This window comes from Ailuropoda melanoleuca, chromosome 4, assembly GCF_002007445.2.
Source record: "Ailuropoda melanoleuca isolate Jingjing chromosome 4, ASM200744v2, whole genome shotgun sequence".
Classification (NCBI taxonomy): domain Eukaryota; kingdom Metazoa; phylum Chordata; class Mammalia; order Carnivora; family Ursidae; genus Ailuropoda; species Ailuropoda melanoleuca.
This window is the reverse complement of record NC_048221.1, coordinates 87,587,844-87,603,284: the sequence shown is the minus strand read 5'-3', so window position 1 is coordinate 87,603,284 and position 15,441 is coordinate 87,587,844. Positions and strand designations below refer to the sequence as shown.

Below are 15,441 nucleotides of genomic sequence, written 5' to 3'. Positions count from 1 at the left end.
GCTGCTGGCATGACTGTAATTAGATACAAGCCTCGTGTGTTTGCATGTGCTCACATACATGTGCACATGCAATGGGTAACCCAGGAACCCCTCTGCACACAGGTTCATAAGGAGTCATGTATTCAAGTGTTTATCACAGGGTTGTTCGTGATACAAGGGAGTTGGAGGCAGTCTGGGTATCTATCACTAGACGTGTGGATATGGTAAAAGTATTGGACACTTAATATGGAACCTTACGCAGCAGTTCGAAGAAGTTAGCTACATGTGCCTAAAGGAGCATGGAAAGAACTTAGAAACGGCATTGTGTTAAAAAGCAGTTAACAGGGGCACCTGGGTGGCTCAGTTGGTTAAGCGTCCAACTCTTGATTTCGGGTCAGGTCATGATCTTAGAGCAGTGAGATCGAGCCCCGTGTCAGGCTCCCCACTGGGCACGGAGCCTGCTTAAGAATTTCTCTCTCCCTCTCTTTCTGCCCCCCCCCCACTGAAAAAAAGCAGAACAAGAGTCATTGAACAATACAGATTGAAAACACATACATTCATAAAACAACATTATAAAATCCAATTTGGGGATACATGCATTTCTAAGCACATATTGAATACATTAGAAGGGCTGCTGATGCTGGAGACAAAGCAGGGAAATGAAAAAATAAAATAAAACGAGAAAATAACAAAGTAAAATAAAACAAGACAAGGCCTTGCATGGATGATTGTGTACCATGAGCTCCGGAGGGTGATTAAGTCAAGTCTTTGAAAAGTCCAAAGGAAAAAAAAAGACTCTAAATCCTATATTTCTTGAAGTTTTTTCATTCCACAAATGAGATGTGATGTTTGCTTTTTTAGGTAGGCCATGTAAATAGCTGTGTGAGTGGCTTATTCGTCTAGCCAGGCTTCCCAGGTCTCGGGGCACATTTGAGCAAAGCAGACATCCATGAAAAGCCAGTGGGTGAGAACAATGTGGAGGATACACCTGTAAACTGAATTCTAGAAACCAAAGCCTAAATGCAGCCTTATTTATGAACTAGAAATGCAGTGCAAAACCCATAACGAACATATTGTAGTAGCAGACCAGTGACCCGGCTTGGTTATTTCCATCCAGCAAAGAGAAAAATTGAGACATTATTTAACTGTGAAAAACAGAATGGAGGAGACAAACAGCTCCCTGAAAGACAATTCGGTTGGCAAAGGCGGATTATGTGGCATCAGCAGGCACTATGAAAATGCGTATACCTATATGTTTGTGTGTCTATAAAATGTTTTAAAGTGAATTGACCTCAGGATTCTCTTTGCTTCAAAATGCCTTCAGTCAAACAGGAAGCACAGAGGAGCCTGGTTTGATTCCAGGGCTCTTCTTCCTTTTTTTTTTTTTTTTTTTTTTTTTTTTTTTTTTTACCTTATGAAGTAAGTTTATTCAGCCTAAAGATTTATATTTTTTTAATGTTTTTTTTATTATATTATGTTAGTCACCATACAGTACATCCCTGGTTTCTGATGTAAAGTTCGATGATTCATTAGTTGGGTATAACACCCGGTGCACCATGCTATACGTGCCCTCCCTACTACCCATCACCAGTCTATCCCATTTCAACACCCCCCTTCCCTCTGAAGCCCTCAGTTTGTTTCTCAGAGTCCATAGTCTCTCATGGTTCATTCCCCCTTCTGATTACCCCCCCTTTCCTTATCCCTTTCTCTCCTACCGATCTTCCTAGTTCTTATGTTCCACAGATGAGAGAAATCATATAATTGTCTTTTTTTTTTTAAGATTTTATTTTATTTATTTGACAGAGAGAGACAGCCAGTGAGAGAGGGAACACAAGGCAGGGGGAGTGGGAGAGGAAGAAACAGGCTCCCAGCGGAGGAGCCAGGGCTCTTCCTTTTTAAACCCACCAGGTCTGTCCTCAAAGGGGAGAGCGAAGGAGCCGGAGTATTTCTCTGTTTCTGAGAAGGACCGCGCACACCACCTGCAGAGTGAATCAGTTTGCCCTTTTTGAATTCATTCTTTCCCATTTTCAACTGCCTGCCTAGACAGTGGATTGCTGGGAATTCACATGTCTTTTGTTTGGGGTTTTGGGGTTTCTGGTTTTTGGGTCAGCTTTAACACTGTAGCCACCTACCTTAAATGACACTCTAAAGTTAGCAGGAGCTGCTTTCCGGTGAAAGCCTGAGGGGTGGGGAAGTGAGGGAAATGAGTGAATTTTTGATCGTTTAGGGTTACACTGTCACTGGCTCCTGCCTCTGAGTTCTCCTTTGTACTTAAAGCCCCTTTCTTGCCATTAGAAGGAATAATTCTACAAAATGTTTTCCGTAAGGATACTTAGTTATTTGAAAACATTTTTTTGTCTACCATTGTATTTGGCTATCCTTACACAGTGGACTCACCTGCAGGCTTCCCTGAAAGTATATCAAGCTAGCCTCCAGCAGCAAGCCAAGTTTAATGAAAGAAAACTTGAAAATGTGCGTACGTGTGAATGGATGTAACTTCTTAAAACTATGTATCGATATACTACTAAAGTAAAACTATCACAGAGTCTTAGAACTTTATAGAAGAAAAGAACCTTAGCAACTAATGACCTCAGCTTCTTTCTTTTCTGCCTCCCCTGCAACTCAGTAACAACGTTTCGACGTAAGGAGTCCCACCGGAGAAAGACAAACGTCTATACCATAGCTCGGAAAGATCCCCTTTCGCATTTTATCTTCACACCAAGCTTATTAATTTTTAGAGACTTATTGGAGCCAATGAATGATAAAAGTGATTTATAAACTTTTCTCTTTTTATTGACCAGACTGTTGCTTCGTCTCGAACTGGAGGACATAAGGCAGCCGTCTACAGGGCCCTGGAAAACAAAACAACGAGCCCCCACCTGCAGAGCAGCTGTGCGTACCTGTACGTTGTTTACTGCCCTTTTTAACCTTACAGTTAAAAGCCACGCTGCCTCTGCTATTGATTTAACTATTTAGCATTCCAAGGTTTCTATTGTCTATTAGTATTAAAGTATTTGCTATATTATCAAAAGCCTAACGGGGTACCTGACTGGTTCAATCGGTGGAGCGTGGGACTCTTGATCTTGGGGCTGTAAGTTCAAGCCCCAGGTGGGTGTAGAGAGTACTTAAGAATAAATAAACAAATAGCCTAAAATATTGTTAATCAAGTAACGATTTTTACAATACAGCATCTGACTGATTTTTCAAAAGCCAGTATCTGGCTTTTGGATTTTTAAAAATTTTATCACACATATTCATGTAGAAAAGTTGCAAAATACAGCTGAACAAAAGGAGACAATTTTTCATAATCTCACCACCTACAGAAAATAGCATTTCCCATATATACTGCTAGTATTCATTTTTGTCTTAAACAAGAATATTTTACTTCAAAATTTTCACCCAAACACATTTGCTTCTACAAAGGTGAGCTTCTGAGAGCCCAACTTCCTCTGTGCAGACAGCAGATTCTGCTCTGGAGGGAAGGAAGTGGCTCATATCCTGGCTAACAGGGGATCATTGTTCCTCTGTCAGAACTGGCACAGCGCCTTCTTCAGCCAGAGAGACAATTATGTGACAGAATCCAAGAGTCGGGCCTGCCTTTGGAGAAAGTGGCTTAAAGCAAATGTTACTCACATGTGGAGTGTGCGAGGCACTTTCCACGCCGTCTCTCTAATTATTACAACCTAGAAAAACATGAGTTTGAATCCCAGCTATTCCTTACAAGCCAGGTAACAGTGGGTAAGTTGCGAAGGCCCTTTGCCACAGTTTCGACATCTGTTCAATAAGGACAACAAGAATACCAACCTCACTGGGTCCTTGTAAAGACCAGTGAGCTTACCACAGAGTCCTTCGTGCCTGGCCTCCTGCAAGATGTCAACAAATGTCGGTAGCGTCATTGTTGTGGTCGTGGATTGCCATGGGGATTATATGAAATACTCTATTGGAAACTCCTGCCACACTTTGGAATTATTATTACAATACTTAGTATCACAGGGAGGGTTTGTTTTTCACCACCCACATTTTCCTCTGGCAGCACTCCTCGGTTTTTGACTCTAGTCCAGTGCTATTTGGTAGAACTTTCTGTGATCACAAAAATGGTCCATAATCTGTGCTGGCCAGTATGGTAGCCATCCGCCAAGTGCAGCTATTGAACGCTTGAAATGTGGCTAGTGCAACTGCGGGGTTGAATTTTTAGTTTTAATTTTATTTAATTTTAATTAATTTAAATAGTCACCGCTAGTCCCATGATTTCTATCTGTTCCTACTCTGTCTGATCACTTCAGTTGCCTTTAGGCATATGCAAATCCACCTGTAGGGACTCTAGGGAATGTCTCCTCATTCACATTGTTTTGAATAACGTCATTTTCTACATGGTTCATTCTTGATAAATGATAAATTACAGTCCCACCATCAATAAAGTAAAAACAAACTGGATATATTTCCAATGTCAAGCTTCTCCGCTGAGTCTGCTTTCCATAAGCACTTTGGGTTGTTTTTGTTTTAAAGAGTTATTTATTTTAGAGCAAGAGCGCGGGCAGGGGGAGGGGCAGAGGGAGAGGAATAGAAGCAGACACCCCGCCAAGCTTGGAGCCTGAGGCAGGCCAATCCCACCACCCCCAAGACCATAACCCAGGCTGAAGTCAAGAGTCCAACGCCCAACGACCTGAGCCACCCAGTCGGTCCTCCATAAGCATTTTGGAAATTTGCATGAGAAGAACTTAATAACCTTTTTAAAAAACATTTGGCAGTTTAGTTTAAAAGGCTGTTTTATTGGGGTACCTGGGTGGCTCAGTCAGTTAAGCATCTGCCTTTGGCTCAGGGCGTGATCCCGGCGTTCCGGGATCGAGTCCCACATCGGGCTCCTCCGCTGGGAGCCTGCTTCTTCCTCTCCCACTCCTCTGCTGTGTTCCCTCTCTCGCTGGCAGTCTCTCTGTCATATAAATAAATAAAATCTTTAAAAAAAAAAAGCTGTTTTATCAAACCCCATGTTGAGAATAGAGCCTACCTTTAAATGAATGAATGAATGGATGAACGAATAGCAGCTTTACATATCTGGAATGAAAAGGGGATATCTCTGCTGTCAACTACTCTCCCACACAGTACACAACAGAGTAATTCTTGATCTGCTGGTTCTGTATCGTTGGGTCAGTCCTATGCTTCCCTGGGGACTCTTGCTCATAGCCCCCTTCTGAGCCTCAGGCTGACACCCTTCACCCATCGCTGGTGTTGAGTCAGAACTTGAGTAGGCTCCCTGAGGGCAGCCCTGAGTAACTCGGAGCCAGTGGCTCACCCAGAGATGAACTCACAACGCCTTTTCCAGGTTCCAGGGTCCCTGCTTCTCTTCTCTGTTGGAAAGCCAATCTGAACTTCGGGTTTTAGATAAATCACCCGACCCTCATATCAAAGAAAAGCCATAAAACCAAAACCCATTTTCATTAGGTAAGCCTAGCTCTTTCCTCTCCTGGGGAAAGGCTGCCACCTACTGTAATACATCAGCATTGGGCTTTTCCAAGGTCACTGAACAACCACTTCCTCTAGACAGACAAAAGTATGCCCAACCCCACCTGCCTTCCCCTCAATGGGTCAGGAGTGCAGAGAGGAAAAGCAGTAGACGTTCCAAAACTGGACGGCAACAAAGTAAACTCGTCCATATGAATGGTGCCCCGAAGGAATTGGCATCTCCTTCTGATTAGAAGGGGATTTATTCTTCACCACTCAGCAGCACTATTTTTTTCAAGTTAGCTCATAGTAACCTACATAAAATCTCTGTTGTTAAGAGGCTAATTATTTCCTTGATCTTTCCAGTTCTATGTATCTTTATCTATTCTTCACAGTCCTGGAAAGTCTTTGGTAGGAGAAAGGATGAGAAGAGGACAAAAACCATTGGTTTACAGGGTGGCATCCATGGAGCCTTGCACTTTGACTTTCTTCAAAAATCCTAAAACTCAAGGAAATACTCTGTGGTGATGAGCGCACACGGCTGCTATTCGAGACATGGTTGAATCTTAGAAGCATGATGTTGAGTGAAGAAAGCCAGACACCAAACAATGAGCCATTTACAGATATAAAGTTTGTAATGTAATTCTATGTCTATAAAGTTCAAAAACAGGAAAAGCACAATGAAGCTGATAGTGGTTAGCTGTGGAGGTGGGGTAGTGGTGGGGTTTAGGACACACTATCCCAAAAGGTGGCATCTTGGCATATTGAATATTTTAAGCCGAAAGAGTTTGAGAAAAGACAGAGCAGGAAGGTCACACTGACCATCCCCTCATCATTCCACTTTCTCTGAAACAGGTCATAAAACTTGCGTGAGAAGTGCCCTCCCTATTCCAAGAGGAAAGACTCATCCTTATCTTGGAAGACAGACGCCAAGAAGAATCCTAACAAACGGGCCTTGCTAAGTTCCCACAGTTTACTGTAATTAGCTCATACTCTAACCTTATCATACTCCTCCGTAACTATCCACTTGTCTTCAAACCTAGCACAAAAATACACAGCTCTGGGGTTTTTTGTGGGGGGGGGAATCTTCGTTTCCTGATGAAGGTTCTTATGTAAAAATTATATTAAATAAATGTGTATGCTTTTCTCCTGTTAATCTCTTTGTAAGTTTAATTTTCAGACCCAGCCAAGGACCCTAAGAGGGTCGAGGAAAAACTTTTCTTCACACACAGCAGTAATCTGGAAAGGACAAAAAGGGCCTTCTGGAGTATTGGTAATGTTCTATTTCTTGACATGAGATGATGTAGTTATGTGTTTCCATTTTGCGAAAATTAGTTGAGCCATAAATTTTAAGGTATACATGATATACATCCGTAAGAACTCATTGTTTGAGAAACCAAGTAGTCATGAGTAAAATAATATGACACGTGCTGTTTTGTTTTGTTTTTTTTTAGAAAACTTCAGAAAAATAATTAGATATGGATAGATGAAACAAAAATAATAATGTTAAGCTGTAGGATAAATACATGAAAGTCCATTATTCTATTCTCCCCGCTTTTGTGTATTTGAATGCTTTTATATAAAAAGTTTTTAAAAATCATGGGTGAAATGTTAATCTGAGTGAAGAGAACTACATAAAATCCAAAAGTCATAAATGAAAAAAAACATGAGGCTTCCACATCCGTTCCAGCTCCTTCCTTCCATACGAAAGGCTATTAATGTAAAATGCTGGCTTTGTTAGTCCCCTGGCTCTGAGCCTGTATGTGACCTAATCTAGTAATGAAGGTGTAGGCAGAAATCATACATTATAGCCACATACATAAATAATATAAATTAAAATAGCTGTGAGATATCATCTATTTTTCACCTATTGGATTGATAAAGATCAAAGAGTTTGCTAATACCGAACGTTGACCGTTTGAGGACACAGTTGTTCTTTTCCGCTATTGGTGGAAACCGAAGTTTATATAAAATGTTTTGGAAGAGTAATTTGGAAATAGCTATCAAAATTCTCCTGAAAGCAAAAGCAACATTTAAGTGGTAAGAGTGGGCATGGACTTACCATGATGAGCACTGGGTGACGTATGGAAGTATTGAATCACTGTATTATACACCTGAAACTGATACAACACTGTATGTTAGCTAACTGGAATTAAAATAAAAATTTAAAATAAAAAAAAATTTAAAAAAAAAGAATGGGCATGGGAAGAAAGCAACAGGTAGAAGAGTCTATGTAGAGTCAAAGTTGATTAATTATATGACTGACTAAATATGGAGAAAAGGCTCCGAATTACTAGGGACGTTAACAGAAATAGGGAGTCACGGGAAGACACGTGTTTGGGCAAGCAGATAAATAATTCAGTTTGGAATATGTTATGTTTTCTGATACTTTCACAACAAAGGTAGTTTTTGTAGTCCCTCTGGATCTAGAGTCTGGATGTTAAGATAGATGCTCATATAGAAGATTAACGATTTCATTAAGTAATAATCCAGGAACTCACCAGAAGGCAAACTGAAAGAATGCCATTTAGCCTCAATTGTAAGTAGGACCCACTTAAAGAAAATGTACTTCAAACAATGGCTAGACTTTCTTTTTCTCCTACCCAACTGGCAAAGATTTTTTAAAATAACAGTTTGGCAAAGATGTAGAGAAATGGGTACTTGTCGTATAGGCTGGCGGGCATAAGCTTCTGGAAGACAGCTTTATGGTATATAGCAGAACCTAAAAAGCATTAGGCCTTTTGAGCCATCAATTCCAATTCTACCTGAAGAATGTACATAAGTATTTTGTATTTAATTGTTTTTCGTCAAAGTCATATATGTACATGGTACTAAAAAAACAAGTTATTCTAAAAGACATGTAAGGATACAGTGAGACTTCTCCTCCATCTCCTACCCAAACTGTTCTTAAGAGGCCACCACTTTCAACATCTAGCTGTTTTACCTATTATCTCCATCTTTGTGTTTAAATAATTTGTTCATCCAGCTATTTCTTCCCTTCTTCTTCGTTTTTTTTTTTTTTTTTTTGAGTATAGTTGACACACAATGTTGCATTAGCCTCAGGTGTATAAGTAGTGATACAACAAGTATATGCATTATGCTGTGCTCAGCACAAGTGTAGCTACCATCTGTCACCATACAAGCTATTCCAATATCATTGACTATATTCCTTATGCTGTGCCTGTTATTTCCCTGGTTTGTTCATTCCACAACCAGAAGCCTATATCTCCCACTCCCCTTCATCCATTTTGCCCAACCCCCTCCACCCCTCCCCTCGGTAACCATCAGTTTGTATTTATAGGTCTGATTCTGCTTTTGTTTATTCATTTGTTTGGTTCTTTTAGATTCCATTTATGAGTGAAATCACACGCTATTTGTCTTTGTCAGTATGACCTATTTCACTGCGCGTAAGATCCTCTAGGGCCCTTGCATGTTGTCCCAAAAGTCATAATCTCATCCTTTTTTAAGGAGACATAATGTTCCATTGTGTGTATGTATAGATATATACACCACATCTTCCTTATCTATTCGTTATTCGATGGTGTATAGATATATACACCACATCTTCCTTATCTATTCGTTATTTGATGGACACTTAGGTTGCTTTCATATCTTGGCTACCATAAATACTGCTCTAATAAATACAGGGTGCATATATCTTTTCAAATTAGTGTTTTTATTTCCCTTGGTTAAATACCAAAGGAATGGTATTATTGGATCATATGGTATTTCTATTTTTAATTTTTTGAGGAATTCCATACTCTTTTCCACAGTGGCTGCACCAGTTTACATTCCCACCCATAGTCCCTGAGGGTTCCTTTTTCTCCACTTGCTCGCCAACACTTGCTGTTTCTTGTGTTTTTTTATTTTAGCCACTCTAACAGGTGTAAGGCAATATCCCATTATGGTTTTGATTTGCATTTCCCTAATGACTAGTGATGTTGAACATCTTTTCGTGTTTGTTGGCCATCTGGATGTCTTCCTTGGAAAAATGTTCAGATCCTCTGCCCGCTTTTTAATTGGATTGCTTGTTTTTTTGGTGTTGAGATATATAAGTTCTTTATATATTTTGGATATTAACCCCTTATCAGATATGTCACTTACAAATATCTTCTCCCATTCAGAAGGTGGCCTTTTTGTTTTGTTATTGGTTCCTTTGTTGTGCAAAAGCATCTTATTTTTTTCAAAGATTTTATTTATTTGAGAGAGAGAGAGTGAGTGAGAGAGAGAGAGAGAGCACTAGAAGGAAGAGAGTCAGAGGGAGAAGCAGACTCCTCACTGAGCAGGGAGCCCGATGCGGGCCTCCATCCCAGGACTCCGGGATCTTGACCTAAGCCGAAGTCAGTCATTTAACCAACCGGGCCACCCAGGCATCCTAAAAGCATTTTATTTTGATGTAGTCTCACTAGTTTATTTTTGCTTTTGTTTCCCTCGCCTTAGGAGACATATCTAGAAAAATGTCTCTAGGGCCAGTGTCAGAGAAATTACTGCCTATGTTCTCTCCTAGGATGTTTATGGTTTCAGATGTCTCATTTATATCTTTGTCATTCAGCTATTTTTTGATTTAGCAACTGAAAACATAGTCTATTGACATCCTTTTATGGTAATGGAGGATTCAGCTTTTCATTCAACTACCACCTCCACTTCCCCACCTCCTCCCAATATAGTTTTATCATAATCTTTAAAGGTCACGTAGCATGACTTTTTTGGCAAAAACATCATAAGGCAAAAATGTTCTGATTAATTCACTAGTCAATATTTATATAATTATGAATATAAATATTTTCAAATGTCAAATGGCTGGCAATATATTTTTTCAAACCTACAAACACAAAACCATGAAACAATTCATCAGTTCTGGTTTTTTTCTCAAAAAAATCCATCCTTTTTTTTTTCATATTGAAGTATAGTTGATACATGGTGTTATGTCAGGTATACAGCAGAGGGATTTGACAAGTCTATACATTATACTCACCGCGAGTGTAACCACCATCTGTCCCTCTGTCCCCTTGGTCTAATCAGGACTGGCTGCACCTGAGGCTTTGAGGCATGGTTGTCACTCTAGGACTTCCTCTCATCCTCTAGCTTAGTCCCATTTCCTGGACTCTGTCTTCTTTCTCGGTTGACTCTCGTATCTCTGAAATAGTAATTTCCTCGGAAAGGGTACCTCAGATGTAAATTTTTGAGAACTTAAACCTCTGAAAATGATGGTTGGATATAAAATTCGTGGTGAAACACAATTTCACTTCAGAATGTTGAAGGTAATATTCCATTGCATTCTAGAATTGAGTGATGCTGTTAGGAAGCCTGAAGTTATTGTTTACCCCCTCTTTTTTTTCAATGGTTTGTTTATTTCCCCTTCATTTTGATGCAGTTTTCTCCTCTTTGGAAGCTTTTATGATTTTTATTCTCAGTGCTCTGTTTCATAATCATGTCCTTGTTGTAGGCTTTTTTCATTCATTGGTCTGGATATTTCAACATGGAGATTCATGTTCTTCAGGTCAGATAAATGTCCTTGGACTTTGTCTATAATTTTTTCTCCTTCATTTTTGTTCTATAGGCTCTGGAACTCTAGTTCAAATAGATTTCTCTTTGATGTTTGTTAAGTTTCCTACCTTTCCCCCCTATTTTCCATCTCTTTGTCTTCTTGTTTGATGTTCTGGGAGATTTCTTCAATGTTTTCCTGATCTTTTTTGGGGATTTTTTGTTTCAGTGATTATATTTTTAATTTTCTTTCTTTCTTTCTTTCTTTCTTTCTTTCTTTCTTTCTTTTCTTTTCTTTTCTTTTCTTTTCTTTTCTCTTCTTTCATCTCTATGCCCAATGTTGAACTTGAACTCACGGCCCTGAGATCATGAGTCGCATACTCCACCAACCGAGCCAGCCAGGTCTCCTGTATTTTTAATTTTCTTTTTTTTTTTTTAAAGATTTTATTTAGTTATTTTAGAGAGAGCAAGTGAGAGCGAGAGGACAGGAGCAGGTGGAAGGGCAGAGGGAGAAGCAAGACTCCCCATTGAGCAGGGAGATGTGAGGCTTAATCCCAGGACTCCGGGATCTTGACGTTGGCAGAAGGCAGATGCTTAACTGACTGAACTTCCCAGATGCCTCTACTTGTAATTTTTGAATGCTTTTTTAGAAAAGGCTTTGTTTTTCTTTTCTGCATCCTGCATCATGTTTGTTTCCTCTGAGTTCCTTTTTTATTTGTTTATTTGTTACCTTTGATATTGTGGGGTTTTCTTGATTGTCTGGTCTCTGTTGTTTTTGCGAGAAAAATCAACTAAGAAAACAAATTGAAAGCCCTTGCTGGGGTGAGGCGAACAGGTCAAAGGGTGGGATTCTCCTAAGGTGATTATTTGGTATACTGGCCTTTTTATTGGCCGATTATAAAATGCCAGTGTAGAAAATATTTTTTTCTAAGGGTGTTTAGTTTCTCCATCGAAGAATTCTCCATTTCCCTTTCTTAAATGTTTTGTGATCAAGGTGGAGAAAAGGATGTGAGTAACATTTGAGTTATTACTACGTACCGACCTTGTTTGTATATTTAGGCTGTTGCAACCAAGGAAATTCAGTTACATGTCTGTACCAGGTATACCCCCATGAAAAAATAGTCTGGAAATACACACAGCAAAATTTAAAAATCATTATCTGTTAGTGTGGATTCACGGGTGATTTAAATTTTCTTCTTTTTTCTATAAAATTAATATGTAATTTTTGAGATTATTTAGTAAAAGTAAACCATAAGAAACAAACAAGCCAATTGTTTTAATGGACAAAAAAATTTCAACAGATATTTCATTAAAGAAGATATACAGATAGCAAGTACCTGCAAAGATGCATATCTTTGGTCATTAGGGAAATACGAATTAAAACCACAATGAAATGCCACTATACACTTACTAGAATGGCTTTTAAAAACAAAGCTAACAGGGGTGCCTGGCTGACTCAGTAGAGTATGCGATTCTTGGTATTGGGGTCCTGAGGTTAAGCCCTATGTTGGGTGTCGAGTTTACTTTAAAAATAAATAAATAAAAATAAAAACAAAGCTACAATAACTAGTGCCGGTTAGGATGCAGAGCAGTTCTCATACATTGTAAACGGGGATGCAAATGAAGCAACTTGGGAAAACAGTTTGGCAGTTTTTACAAAGTTATGCACTTACCATATGACCAAGTAATCCCACTTCCAGATATTTATCCAAGAGACATGAAAGTATATGTTCACACAAAACCTGTATGTGAGTATTTATAACAGATTTATTCATAATAGCCCAAACCTGGAAACAACTCAAATACCCTTCCACTGTAATAGCTCTATACCATGGACTACAAGTCAGCAATTAAAAGAAATGAACTATTGATACATCAACAATATGGATGAATCTCAAATGCATTATCCTAAGTGAAAGATGCCAGATTCAAAAAGCTGTGTATTATCTGATTCCATTTATATGACATTTAGGAAAAGGCAAAAAACTATAGGAACAGAGAACAGATTGGTGGTTGCCAAGGATTTGGGGTGAGGGGATGGGCTAACAAAGGGACAGCATGAGAGAATTTTCTGAATGATGGTACTGTTCTGTCTCTTGATTATGTGATTGTGCATTTGTCAAAATGTATAATGCTGTGCGCCAAAAGAGTCACTTTAATTGTGTGTAAATAAATATTTTAAAAATATTAAACTATCCCTTTGTTTTAAAATCATAACAAAATACTTAAATTAGGAGGAGCTAAGTATCTCAAAATGATCCTGTACATGGTTCCTCCAGATAGCAAGACTCCTATGGCATTAAAATATAATTAAATTTAGAAAATCAATTCATGTGAAGATTTTGGAATATATCTATTGTAGGCTGTCTGAACACTGGCAATTCTTAGCCCATGAAGGCAAAAGAATTGCATCTTTTGCCTTTGAAAAGATGAGACATTGGTCAAAGACAATCTAGATAAGACAAGTGACGTCAATGCAATTTCATCCCTACTATATTGTTCCTGAAACACAGGTTTATAATTATTTACAAATATTTGTTCGTTGCTTACTATATATAAGGAAGAAATGATAATGTAGAAAATACAGAGATAAATCATGAATCTTATGCTTCAGGTCTAGTAGGGGAAACAAACCACATTATATATACCTATATTACAAAGCAGAAATGACAGTGTGGCCTGAGGTGTGGAAGAGGGAAGTTTGGTAAAGGCTGGCTTTTACTTAGTAGGGAGATTGGAGATCACTTCTGGAATTTGGTTATGTAGAGTTGGGGGTAGGGAGGGTTGGAAAGGGCCCAGGGAAGGAAGACCAAGGAACAGAGAAAAACAAAACAAAACAAAACTCAGAGCTTTCTTTCCCCCCTACAAATATGGGAAATAGCTGTGAACACAACCAGCTATCGTCATCGTCATCATCATCTGAACAGATTTGTCATATTGACTGCTTTGCTCACCATGCTAATTTGCCGCCAAACTTACTTATTAGAATAGCTATTACTCTGTCCTTCCAGCAGGATCTCCGGTGTTTGCCTGCAAGTTCTTGCGTTCTAATCACTGGAAACTTGATTTTGTTGAGTTTGTCATTCAGCGTTAATATGTGTGATTACTCAGTTTAAAAAAATACATCTTATTCCAGTCTTTTTCTCCATGCCCCCCCCTTTGCCACTGTGACTAGGACCTCTTTGAAAATGCCACATGAAATCATTTATTTCTCTGGTATTCCCATTAATATTAACTTCATTTTAAATTCTCTCATTCCTGTATCATTCAGCTAGATAAAAAGGATGAACCGATCAATTTTCATGTGCCCTCTGTAATTGCAATTTTCAGTACTTCAATCATGTTCCTTTATATTCTTTTCATTTTTACAGGCTAAATAATCATGTTGAGTCAGTTGCTACGGTGAAACTTGAAACCTGATCATTGGAGAAGCTTGCAATTTAGCAGAAAACCAGGCACACCAGGATCTTTTGCTTCAGCGGCACCTTGAGGATTCTCGTCTCTTTTGGAAAATGCCCTGACATGTCTAGTTAGTTTCATTGTTATAATTCTTTCCTTAAACAAGTTTGTAAAGTTGTTGTATTTTAGGTAGCTCACTATAGTCTTATGATCTAGCACTGCTTAACCATACATAATTTGTGGAGAAGGACATGGGCTGGGTAAATGAATTTTCCCGTGAAACCCTTGTATCTTTCTCATGGCACAATTCAGAATTTTGAGTCGCTTCATTTCTGGAAATGATGCTGCCATTGAGGGGAAGACACATGCTGCTAGTTGCTGTTTTGAATGCTCCTTTGACAACATTTTGTTACAGTCGTCATTTGTCTCTTTCTACTAAGGACAAATCCTCTCTCTCTCTCTTCCTCTGTGGTGTGTGTGTGTGTGTGTGTGTGTGTGTGTGTGTGTGTGTGTGTGTGACTGGAAATGGCACTTAATGCCAGTTAATTGGGTCTGGTTAATTTGAGGTTTTACTGTTAGCAGACCAAATTACCTCAGCTCTAGAAACACCCAAAATAAATTCCCTTATTTATCTTTTCTTAGTCACTAGTCCTTCTAAACTAAATATTGTTCACAAGCAGTATCTTCAATGTATTTGTGAAACTGTGTTGTTAACAGCTATCAAAAGCCCCTTCTATACTTCAATTTGCCAACTTAATAGCTGGTAGTTCTGAATGCATAAGACCCCTTTGAGTATCAAGAGAGAATGCAGGCTATGGGAGATGAGAAAGATACGGGATATGAGGGCAGATTTAACAGTGATTTGCACAGTCATAAGCCCTAGACAGCAAGGAAAATGGGTAGCATACCAAAAAGGCACCACTACCAGCAATAAGTGAACAAGCAATTTTTTTTAAGTTTACCATGCGCAAGTCACTGTACTAGGGCCAAGGAGAAGACAAGCCATGGTGTAGTAGTCTACTATGGAAACTAAGAGGTCTACTAATAGTTTGAACAGGAGCTAGTGTGTCATAAATGTCACATCCATGGCTCAGGAAATAAATGACAGTTGAGAGGAGGAGGAAGATGTCACTTCTGATT

At 39.0% G+C, this 15,441-nt stretch overlaps 1 protein-coding gene across 3 annotated transcripts in view; it reads left to right on the top strand.

Moving 5' to 3' along the window:
* The window catches only part of PELI1 (pellino E3 ubiquitin protein ligase 1), a 135,335-nt gene that overhangs the window by 82,793 nt on the left and 37,101 nt on the right, over positions 1–15,441 (top strand). For 2 of the 3 annotated variants that reach the window (XR_004624932.1, XR_004624933.1), the window contains exons 8-10: positions 2,781–2,871; positions 6,274–6,691; positions 14,274–14,431. The gene's annotated coding sequence lies outside the window, so the exon portion shown is untranslated. Of the gene's footprint in view, positions 1–2,780; positions 2,882–6,273; positions 6,692–14,273; positions 14,432–15,441 lie in introns of all 3 variants that reach the window. The other variant, XR_004624934.1, reaches the window with a different exon arrangement.